The sequence below is a fragment of the Pyrus communis genome, chromosome 7, assembly GCF_963583255.1.
Source record: "Pyrus communis chromosome 7, drPyrComm1.1, whole genome shotgun sequence".
NCBI classification, from domain to species: domain Eukaryota; kingdom Viridiplantae; phylum Streptophyta; class Magnoliopsida; order Rosales; family Rosaceae; genus Pyrus; species Pyrus communis.
The window spans coordinates 20,365,973-20,378,981 of NC_084809.1; positions in this window are offsets into that span (position 1 = coordinate 20,365,973).

Genomic DNA, 13,009 nt, shown 5'->3' on the forward strand with positions numbered 1-13,009 from the left:
AGTGAAGAATGTAAGTAGGGATCGTTCTGGACCGGGGATTAGGAGGGATTGTTAATCACTTGGAAACTGACTCAAATACGTAAAAACAAGTTTAAAACACTATACTAGACTCAAAGAATGCAAAACTAAACTTTAAAACACCAAAACAAACCAAAAGACTCAAAACAGCACCAAAACACTCAAAACTGCCTTAAAAACACAATCTGGGCAGTTTTGAACACTAGACACAACTTTGGACGAAAATTGGTTTTACTTTGACCTAAGACACTTAAAAACACAAACTAAAGTGATTTCTAACTAATATGACTCAACAAAGTAAAGGGGGATTGGTTTTGGACGAATTTAAAAACAAAACAAACTTTTTAAATTAGAACAGATTGTAGAACGAATTTGATGGAATTGAATGGATGGGAAGCTAGCTAAGGGGTTCATCTCCACACATGTTATACTTGCATATAAAACGATTTCCAATTGCTTTTCAATAACCCATGAATTCTCAACGCCCCAAGTTAATTAGGTTCGCTTAAATTAACCTTCAGATTTTCCTAACGTTATTGAATTGGATGATTGCATACGACAACCCAAAACATTCCCCACAAGTCCCCTACATGATTGCATAATAGAGATACAAGCAAGAATCATTAAGTTCTATGAAAACCATAAGCATTGACGAAGCACTTGTTACTATGATTGCATGAAACTTATGCCAAGAATTTACTTAACGCGATTGAGATCATCAACCTTTACTACTTGTGAATATAATTCCATAACGATTAGGCGAAATTTCCTTATATCCTAGCATCCAATTTATGCATGATAATTAAGCGTGCACTCTCAACCAACACACACAAATCAATGTAATTCACATAGATAAGTAAATTGAATTCACAACTTATGAAACGCAATTAGAAGTAATCAAATCATATAGCAAGTATGTTCATGGTTTCGAATCCCCCCCTAGCCAAGGGGGGGTTTAGTTCCTCATACGCACAAAACAAAGAGAATTGAAATTAAACATTGAATTCAAAGGAAAAGAAACACCTAGAAATTCCAGCGACGCGAACTTGAATTGCATGAACTTCCGAGCTTCCTTCTCCTCCTCCTTGGTGCGGCAAAGGTCTAGGGACAGGTTTAGGGCCTTAGGTGTATGGATGCATGGTTATGGAGGGGTGTAGTAGTGTTTAGGAGAAGGGGATGGTGCGGCAAAGCTTAAAACTAAGGAGAAAGGTGTTTGGTGGCTGCGGCAAGGGTGTGGAGAGGGTTGGACGAATTTCTGGAGTTAATGAATGTGTATGAGAGGTGGTAATCTGATCTAGGGGTTAATATGAGTATATATAGGCACTTAAAACCCTAGGGTAATCAGATATGGACTTGAATAACCCAAATCCACAAGGAAATAGGCCATCTAGAAGGTAGGAAACCCCAAAGGAAAAGGAATAGAGGCGCCAGATTTTTAGGGTTCTAGAAACAAAGTGTTTTGTGGCAGAAATTGGCACTTCTAGAAGGATTTGGGGCGCCACTTTTGTAGGAGATAAGCTAAGGTTCCTAGAATCATGTTTTAAGGGCCAAATTTGTAGGGAAAAAGAGATAAGGGTGCAGCACCTTTGTAGGGATAATGTTAGGGCTTCTAGAAAGCCTAAAAACTAAGGGGATTTGGATAAAACCCACGGCAAAGATAGGATAGGGCATCTAAGGCTTCTAGAAACCCTCCAAGATAAGGTAAAGTGCATGGCATCCCTATAGGATTAGGATAAGGTGTCCTAAAGTGTTTAGGACTCCTCTTTGTGGTTGAAAACCTTGTGCATTAGGATTAGGAAAGCTAATCCTTCTTCATCTTGGAATTCTTCTCCTTCTTGGACTTGGAAAGCTTCTTTGTTGCTTCACTTGAGACCATTTGGATTTTGACTTTCCTTCATCAAGTAGGAAACCTTAGTTGAGTAGGAATCTTCATTCTTCTAGGAATCCTATTTCAACTAGGAAACCATCTTCCATTTAGGGACTTTCCTACTTCAACTAGGAAACCTTGCTCAAGTAGGAATCATCATCTTCAAGTCTTCAATTTCGTCCATCCTCTTGGCTCCAAGCATATGATGTCCATTCCAAGCTCTAATTTGCTCCAAAAGGCTCCAAAATGCATCCTTTTGCATACTTTGCTCTTAAAACCTGAAAACACATAGAACTAGCTTAAAAGACTACTTTACTAAGGAAAAACACTATAAATGCACAAAAACAAGCTAAACTAAGGTGCGCAAATATGCTCCTATCAATGTTTCTTTATAGGATTTCAGGAATTAAAACCCTAGGTTATTTAGGTAAATGATAGGAGCATATTCATGCGACTTAAATGGCTTGTTCTCGTGCATTTACGTTATGTTTCTTTAGTTATTTTAGTCCTTTATGCTTCTTTTGTGTGTTTTCAGGTTCTAAGGGTAAAGTATGCAAAAGGATGCCTTTTGGAGCCTTTTGGAGCAAATTAGAGATTGGAATGGATATCATATGCTTGGAGCCAAGAGGATGGACGAAATTGAAGGATTCCGCCTCCATTGCAGCCACATGCACATTCAATCATTCACACCAAAACCTTGCACATGCTTTCCCATTTCATTATTCATTCACCTTGCAGCCACTCCACATGCATTTCTAGCTTTTCCTTTGCATTCCCCCTTTAATCAACACATGCATCCACTCACCAAGAAATCATTCATTCCACATGCACCCAAAACACCACTAGAAATCATCATTGCCGTGGGTACCTATCCCATTTCAGATTGTCATTCCACTTCATTGCACATGCATCTTCATAATTCAACACATGCATTCATTATTTATTTACTTTGCATCCTTTAATTTAATCACATGCACATTCAAACAAACACAATCATTCCAGCCATACCTTGCATTTTCAGATTGTTCCTCCATCATTGCACCACAATGCAGCCACATGCACTTGTTCCTCTAACATTTCAGCCACTTGCACTTGTTCCTCTAACATTTCAGCCACTTGCACTCCCATTCTCTCCCAAAACCGTGCACATGCCTTCTCCTTGCATTTCCAGCCATTCCACATGCTATTTCAGCCACATGCACTCATAATCATTCAACCAACATGTGCACATGCAACCTAGCTGTCATGTTCCCCCCATTTCACCTATAAATACTCATTCATTCACACTCATTCATAGACATTCATTTCACAACAGAAATTGGTCCCTTGGGGCCTTGCCTTTCACAAAGTCCATCCATTTCTTCCATAAACTCATCCATTGCAGAAATGTAGACCATCAAACTCCCTTGTGCCGTGCTCTCCCTTACAATCCAAACACCATCCTTCTATTTCCACCACTCCCCAAACCATTCACACCATCAAACTATCCCTAGACCTTGTGCTACAACGAAGAGGAAGAGAAGAGTGCCTAAACGTTCATACAATTCAAGTTTGAGTTGTTGGAATGTTTAGGTGTTTCTTTGATTTCAATGTTTAATTTCAATACTCTTTGTTTTGTACGAATGAGGAATGGAAGATAAGAGGGCCTAAACGTTCATACAATTCAAGTTTGAGTTGTTGGAATGTTTAGGTGTTTCTTTGATTCTCTTTGTTTTGTACCATGAGGAACTAAACCCCCTTGGTTAGGGGGTGATTCGAATATATGTTTATGCTTGCATTTTGATTTGAATACTTCTAATTGCGTTTTATAAGTTGTGGATTCAATTTGTTTAACCGTTTGATTGATAACTTATTTATGTATGTTTATTGAGAGTGCACGCTTAATTTTCATGCATGAATATGACGCTAGAATATAAGTGAGTTTCACCTAATAGTTATGAACTTATATTCACAAGTAGTGGAGGTTGCTTATAAACAATCGCGTTAAATGAATTCTTGGCATAAGTTTCATGCAATCCATAGTAACGAATGCCTCGTCAACACTTATAATTTTCATAGAGCGTAATGATTCTTGCTTGTATCTCTATTATGCAATCATGTAGGGGACTTGTGGGGAATGTTTTGAATTGTTGTATGCGCTAACCCATCCAATTCAATAACGTTAGGAATATTTGAAGGTTAATTAGTGCATCACGGTTAACCCGGGGTGTTGAGTTTCATGGTTTATTGAAATGCAATTGGAAATCATTTTATTATGCAAGTATAACATGTATGGAGATGAACCCCTTAGCTAGCCTTCATTCCATTCAAATTCTATCACACATTCACATTTACATTTTGCTTTAATTTGAATCTGTGCATTTTAGTTAATTTTCGTATAAATCTAAATCCCCCTTTACTTTAATGTCCAATTTCGTTAGAAAGTGTTTTAGTTTGTGTTTATGAGTGTTTTGATTCATTTTATTTCCCAATTTCGTCCAAATTCACCAAAGTGCTCAAAACTGCCCAGAAAGTGATTTTAAGGCAGTTTTGAGTGTTTTGGGTGATGTTTGAGTCTTTTGGTTTGTTTTAATGTTTTAAGTGATTAGTTTTACATTCTTTGAGTTAGTTTAGTGTTTTATATTGTGTTTTTACGTTCTTGAGTCAAGTTATTACTTAATTTCGTCCAAATTTGTGTTTGTGCTCAAATCTGCCCAGAAAGTGGTTTTTAGGCAGATTTGAGTGTGTTTGTGTTGTTTTGAGTCTTTTGGTTTGTCTTAGTGTTTTAAAGTTTAGTTTTGCATTCTTTGAGTCTAGTATAGTGTTTCATATTGTTATTTTACGTTTTTGAGTCAAATCCAAGTGGTTAACAATCTCTCCTAATCCCCAGTCCAGAACGATCCCTACTTATACTTATACTACAATTTGACGAAAAGAGGGTTTAATTTGTGTGCGTATAATTCTCGCATCAGTAAACAGAAATTAAGTCAAAAGCTTCTAGAAATAGGAAATCAAATCAGAAATTTAAAGGAAACTAATTAAAAGTTGCAGCAATGGTCTAAAACACAAAAGGAATGTGTTTTAATGCAAGGAAATAGGAAAGAATCATCTCCCTTGCACGGCAAGGAAGAGGAAAGGTCAAGGGAGGTGTGGCTTGATATAGGAAAGGTTTAAATGTCCTAAAACTAAAGGAAACAAGGCTCCCTTGCACGGCAAGGGTTTTTAAGAAAAGGAATGCTTTTTATTTCTGAAATTAGGCAAGAATTTTGGAATAGAAAAGGGTATGTGAGTTATGGCTTAACTTGGTATGAAAAAGGAATGTGTTTAAATGGTTTAAAACAGGAAACAAGGCCCTTCCTTGCACGGCAAGGAAGGGAGACACAAGGAAACACACGACATTGTCCTAAGGTTGCAAGGGATGTTGTTTTTGTGACCTAGAATAGATAGGAGCCTTTGATCTTGCTGAAATATGGAGTCTTTAAGGATTAGGAAAGATTAAACCAAAATAGGAAAACTTGGCTTAACTTTCCTACTTCAAGTAGGAAACCTTCTTTGACTAGGATTCCTCATTTGATTAGGAATCCTCTTGTGATTAGGAATCCTAACTTCATTAGGTCTTCAATTTCGTCCATTCCTTTTGCTCCAAACATAAGCTATCCATTCCAAGTCCAATTTTGCTCCAAAATGCTCCAAAATGCACCATTTTGCTTCCTTAGCCATATGAACCTAAAAACACACAAAAGAAGCATAAAGGACTAAAATAACTAAGGAAACACAAAGTAAATGCACGAGAACAAGCCAATTAAGTAGCCTTCCTTAGCCGTGCACTATCTAGTCCATTCCCCATTTGGTTTCTACCTTGAATTAACCCTTTTTCAATGGGATTGTGCAATCGTTTTCCTTCACTAAGTGTGCCTAATTAGCCTATATAAACAGCCCTATGCCGCACCATTCATTCATCCACTCACTCATTCATTCATTCATACTTTCATCCATCAAACACCACAATCCATTCTACACCACCCTAGTGCCGCAAGCAAGGAAGCAAGGAAAGGTGGACTTGTGCAATTTGCCATCCAAGGGAGTGTTGTGCATGCCATTGGAGTGTCGAGCGTTTTTCTTGGTTCTTTCTATCCTTAGTCTTAGTTCAATGTTTAAATTTAATTATCTTTGTTTTGCGAACATGAGGAACTAACTTCCTTTTAGTTAGAGCAGAATTTGAAGCCATGATTATATGTTTTATATGAATTGATTACGTCCAGTTATTATTTCTTAAGGCATGAATGTGATTTGCTTATCTAAGTTATTAAAACTGGTTTATGTATGTGGGTTGGGGGTTAACACTTAATTTGCATGCATAAACTTGATGCTAGAGTATAGGGGGGTTTCATGTAATGGTATTCACTTATATTCACAAGTAGTGGAGGTTGCTAGTCACAATGGCGTTAAGTAAATCCTTGGTGTGAGTCTCATGCGTTTCATAGTGATGAATGCCTTGTCAATGCTTATAGTTTTCACATAACTTAATGACTTTTGATATGTATCTTTGTTATGCATCTCATATAAAGAACTTGAAAAAGATAATTTGGTTGTAATGCGTTTTCATTCAATTCAATGAAATAAAGAAAACTTGAGGGTTAGTTGTGTGATGCAACTAATTTGGGGCGTTGTCATTCATAGTCTAAAGGAGTAATAACTGGACATTGGTTCATATGCATATATCATGTGTGGAGAAGGACCCTCTAACTAGCCTTTCACCCATTTATTTTACCTAAATTCGTTTTTCAAAAGTGTTTTCTATAAAGTCTTTGTTTTAAGTTTAAAAGTTGTCAAAAACAATCCCCATTTCACTTAGTCTTCATATTTGAGTCAAAACTTGTTTTCCTTGAGTCTTTTGAGTCTAGTCAAGTCCTATTTTCGTCCAAAACCTTCATTGAGTCTAAAATTGAGTCTTTTTGAGTATTGGTTGCTGTTTTAAGTGTCTAAAGTTAGTTTTGAGTCTATAAAGTCTAGTTTAGTGTTTTTGAGTCTTATTTATATAGATTAGCATCCCTAGTTAATCCCCGGTCTAGAACGATCCCTACTTACATATCTACTACAATTGTCACAAATAGGGTTTAATTTGTGTGTCAAGTTAATTTTCACACCATACACCTAAAACGTTCCAGCAGCTTCAATTCGAATGGCAGGCACGTCTAAGGGCTCTCCTCCTTCTTCCTTGCTGCGGCACAAGGTGGGGTTGGTGGTTTTAGGGGCGATGAATGGTGTATTCTTGCTTAGGATGATGAATGATGGTTGATGAGGGTGAAAAGTTGCGGCAGGTTGTATGTGGAAGTGAATGGATTGAATGAATGATGTAGAATGGTGTCTAGGGTTGCGGCAAAGGTTTTTCTGAATGGCATGAGGGTTCATCCCGAAATTGTGGCTGAAAATATGTATATATAGGTTCGGCCAATGATGCGAAAATTAACTTAACACACAAATTAAACCCTCTTTTGACAATTGTAGTCTATATGTAAGTAGGGATCGTTCTTAAACCGGGGATTAGGAGGGATTGCTAAACACTTTAAATTGACTCAAATAGATAAAACTAAGCTTTAAAACACTTAACTCAACTTAAAAGACTCAAAACAAGTTCACAAGACTCAAAATAAGCTAAAAACAGTCAAAACAGCCTAAAAACACAAACTGGGCAGATTTGACTCTAAACACAAATTTGGACAAATTTTGGTTCTAACTTGACTCAAAACACTTGAAAACACAATCTAAAACAGATTCTAACTAGTTAGTACTCTAAAATAAAGGGGGATTTGGTTTTGGACGAAAATAAAGTAAACAAAACAAGAATTTAAACTAGGTAGATTTGCACGAATTTGGTGAAATTAGATGGATGATGGGCTAGCTAGGAGGTTGATGCGAAATATATAAGCACACAAATTAAAACCCTCTTTTGACAATTGTAGTATATGTATAAGTAGGGATCGTTCTAAACCGGGGATTAGGAGGGATTGCTAAATCACTTGAAAACTGACTCAAAAACGTAAAACAAAGGTTAAAACACTATACTAGACTCAAAGAATGCAAAACTAACCACTAAAACACTAAAACAAACCAAAAGACACAAAACAGCAATAAAACACTCAAAACTGCCTTAAAAACACAATCTGGGCAGTTTTGAACACCTAACCTAATTTGGACGAATTTGGGTTATAACTTGAATCAAAACACTTAGAGACACAAACTAAGACACTTTCTAACTAAATTGAACACTAAAGTAAAGGGGGATTTAGTTTTGACGAAATTAAACAAAGAGCACAGATTGTAATTAAAACAGATTGTAAATACGAATTTGGTGAAAATATGGATGGAATACTAGCTAGAAGGTTCAACTCCACACATGTCACACTTGCATACAAGATGATTTTCAGTTGGTCTTTCGATGAATCATGAAACTCAACACCCCGGGTTAATTAGGTTCGCTTAAATTAACCTTCAAGTTCTCCTTAAGTTAATGAATTGGATGGGACAGCGCATACAACAATTCAAAACATTCTCCAAAAGTCCTTTACGTGAAAAGCACAATAAAGATACAATCAAAGATCATTAAGCATTATGAAAACTATAAGTGTTGACGAGGCATTCGTTACTATGATGAGCATGAAACTAGTGCCAAGAATTCATTTAACGCGATCGTTTATAAGCGACCTCCATTACTTGTGAATATAAGTTTGTAACTATTAGGTGAAACTCACTTATATTCTAGCATCATATTCATGCATGAAAACTAAGCGTGCACTCTCAATAAACGTACACAAATAAGTTATCAATCAAGCAGTTAAACAAATTGAATCCACAAAAAGAAACAAAATTGAAATTAAACATAGACAACAAAAGATTGATTACACCTAAAACGGCCAACAATTCCACGTTGAATTTCTGCACGTCAAGCTCCTCTTTCTTCTTCTCCTTGCTGCGGCAGAGAGGGTTTAGGGGGTTTTTGGATGTTATTTTGGTTTTGGGATGGATTTAGGGTGGTAAAGGGTTGCGGCAAGGCTTATAGGTGGTGTATGGAGGTGTAGATGGATGATTTGAAGTGGCTGCATTGGTGGGAAGGCTGCGGCAGAGAGTGGGAAGTGGCTGGAATGGATGGGAGTTGCGGGAAAAAGCTTTTTGGGTTGATGGTGGCTGCGGCTAAAAAGGGGAATGATGAATGAATGATTAAAAGAGGATCCCTAGGGTGCGGCTAGGCTTAGAATATATATGGTTTCAGAAATTAAGTCAAAGGCTGCTAGAATTAGGAAATCAAATCAGAAATTAAAAAGGGATTGGCTACAAGGTGCGGCTAGGGTTTTATTTAGAGAGGGGCATGTGTTTAAGTTCATAAAATGGGACAAAAATGCCCCCCCTTGCACGGCAAGGGATGGAGAGAAAGAGAAAGGCCACAGCAAGGGTTATAAGGAGGTCTAGGGCCTTTGTTTTGTGTCCTAAAGTGCATACAAGGCCTTCAAAGTGGCTGGAAAATAAGGACTTTTAAGATTAGGAAAGGTTACCAAAATGGGAAACCTAGGCTTAACTTTCCTACTTCAAGTAGGAATCCTCGTTGAAGTAGGAATCCATCTTTCTTCAAGTCTTCAACTCATTCATTCCTCTTTTGCTCCAAAAGACTCCAATTTGCATCTTCTTGCACACTTTGGCTTTATAATCTGAAAATACACAAAAGTGACTTTAAACACTAAAATAACTAAGGAAACACAAAATAAATGCACGAGAACAAGCTAATTAAGTCGCATGAATATGCTCCTATCAAATTCCCCCACACTTAGCTTTTGCTAGTCCTCGAGCAAAACAAAACAACTAAAACACAAGATGAAACAAAACAAACAAAACATAACCTAAACCTTCCAACGTTTGCCTCAGGGATTTCCAATGAAACATGACATGTCAAAGATCATTACTCACATAGCTTTTAGTCTTCCTTCCCCTCGAGCACATACTTACTCATAGTCACCATTCACTAGCTCGCATTTAATCAATTAAAACACATTTTGAATGTAGTAACATGCCTTAGAGAGTTCCCTCAATTCCTCACTAGTTATGCACTCTATTTTCACACAGATTTTCTAACTTCACACCCTACACTAGATATATACGTGAGAAGATTGATGTAAACATGAAAGACTAGTACTCACATATGATATAACAAAGAAAGCAATTTCTGGAGTAATTAAACATGTTTAGATATGATCTCATGAACGGAATGCTACTACTTAGATGCGAGAACCGGTGACACCATATGCTCATACCAAATTCAAACTCCACAAACTGAAATGCACAACACTCAAGATAGAAGTCAAGGGTTGTAACGGGGCTTGGGGTATTAGCTAACAAGGAAAGATAGGGATAAACAAAAGTTCTTTAAGCAATAGCAAGCAAAGTAATGAAATTAACTTTTACACATATAGGGAAGATTCAAGCAACTCTTAGGGCCTAATTCAATGTTTTGGGCCCTTACTTGAACAACCAATACTTTGGAACTCTTTTCACCTCTTTTCAACTCTTTTTCACTTTTTTTTTTCTTTTCTAGCCGTGCCTATGGCACATAAACTCACCTCAATAATCCGTCCCCCACACTTATTTTCTGCAACACAATAATCAAAAGGAATTCATTTTCAGTCATGCTTACTATGCTTCAAGAACAAGGGTATGGATGGTCCTAATCTAGGCTAGGTGAGGATAATATGGGTTAACAAAGAACATGGGCTAACACGGCTCAATGGGGTTAAACTTAAACACAAAATGAGTGAAGGGCACACGGCTATTTGCCTTTGATGGTGGTCACTACACAACTTCATCTTGAATATGTGTTATGCAAATCAATAACATGCTTTGAATGAAATGGGCATGAGTTCTAGCATTTGGAACTAAGTGATGAAACGCCTTCTAAGTAGTAACCAAGCAAAGAATAATGAGATCATGCAACGACTTTAGAAAACAATGATGCACAGATTATTACTCTCCAAATAAACGTTTAGGCTCAAGTCTCACAGGGGTGTAGCATTAGTTTGAGTTCATTCCTTCAAGCACGTTACAAAAACTAATTTTTCTTTGTGATTACATGTGAATTCGTAAAGTATAACTACAACCAAGCATAAACCAAAGAGTATATCTAACGTCCAACCATGTTTGTAACTTTCTTTAACCATCATGCAATTAAAAACCAAATCCTCATCATTGTGTTGGAAGGTAACCTACGACACAAACAAACACACAAAAACAACTCTTTTTGGGTTTTTGAAAACAATTTTTTCAAATTTTTATGGGTTTTTCGGATTTTTAAGTCAACACACACTAAAACACTCTAAATAGCTTAAAAACACTTAAAAACAGCAAGGAACAACATTGGAAGTTATGGGTGATAAAATCCCACGAATTTGCATCAACAACATTAGTTACCCCTCCCCCCCCCCCCCCCCCCCCCACTTAAATCAAACATTGTCCTCAATGTTTCAAGCCTAAAATCAAACCAAACAAAAGTAAACACACAAACAGCACTAAACACACTAAGCATGGCAGAATGTAAATAACAAAGAGAAGGGGCTAGGGACGCATATCTGGTTATGGAGTGTAAATGCCATCCTCTCCTTGGTGATTGCATGGGTTGCCTCCCACGAAGCGCTTACTTTAACGTCTTGCAGCCGGACGATGGTGTGCTCATTCCCCATTGGAGCCCACGGCATGCAATGGGATCTCCTCCACAACATGCTCAACAAAGTTCTCATAGTAGGGTTTCAACCTATGGCCATTCACCTTGAATTCTTGTCCAGTTTTCAAACTTTGTATTTGGACTGCACCATGCACAAAAACATTAGTGATAACAAATGGACCAACCCACTTAGAACGTAACTTACCGCGGAATAACCGAAGACGGGAATTGAATAACAACACTTTCTGCCCGATTGAGAAGGTTTTGCCTCTAATCATCTTGTCATGGACGGCCTTGGTCTTCTCTTTGTAAATCCAGGCATTCTCATACGCCTCATGCCTAATCTCTTCAAGCTCGCTCAATTGTAGCTTCCAATGGTTTCCAGCCATGTCCACATCCATATTGAAGGTCTTGACCGCCCAATGTGCCTTGTGTTCAAGCTCCACGGGTAGATGGCATGGCTTGCCATAGACTAGCCGAAATGGGGACATACCAATGGGCGTTTTGTAAGCCGTTCGATACGCCCACAATGCATCCTCCAAACGCAAGCTCCAATCTTTTCTATTTGGCCCAACGGTCTTTTCTAGGATTTGCTTTATTTCTCAATTTGAAACTTCGGCTTGGCCACTGGTTTGGGGGTGATAAGGTGTGGAAACCTTATGCATCACGTTGTACTTCTTAAGCAACGCCGCAATGGTGCGGTTGCAAAAATGAGACCCACCATCGCTTATGAGCACTCGAGGCATCCCAAATCTAGAGAAAATGTTAGATTTTACAAAATTTGCAACAACTCTAGAATCGTTAGTTCGTGTGGCTTTAGGTTCCACCCACTTTGACACATAATCAACGGCAAGTAAAATGTAAGTAAAACCAAAAGACATAGGGAAAGGACCCATAAAATCAATACCCCAAACATCAAAGATTTCAACAACAAGGATTGGGGTTTGCGGCATTTGGTCTCTTTGGCCTAAACTTCCTGTCTTTTGACATCGATCACATGTTAAGCAAAAAGCCCTAGCATCTCTAAACAATGTAGGCCAATAAAAACCACTTTCAAGAACTTTAAACGCTGTGCGTTGTGTGCCAAAGTGTCCACCACATGCATATGTATGGCAAAAACTCAAAATGGAATTAAACTCAGATTCATGAACACAACGACGCACAATCTGATCCGGGCAGATTTTCCACAAATAAGGGTCGTCCCAAACATAGAAACGTGCATCCTTTTTTAGTTTATCACGTTGGGCCTTGCTTAAGGTGTTAGGAACTTGCTTAGACACCATAAAATTGACCAAATCGGCATACCAAGGGGTACTTACCTCAACGGACAGAAGTTGTTCATCCGGAAATGTTTCTGAAATGGGAAGGTCCACTTCTTCACGCACCATTCGACTTAGGTGGTCAGCCACCACGTTTTCACATCCCATCTTGTCCCTAATTTC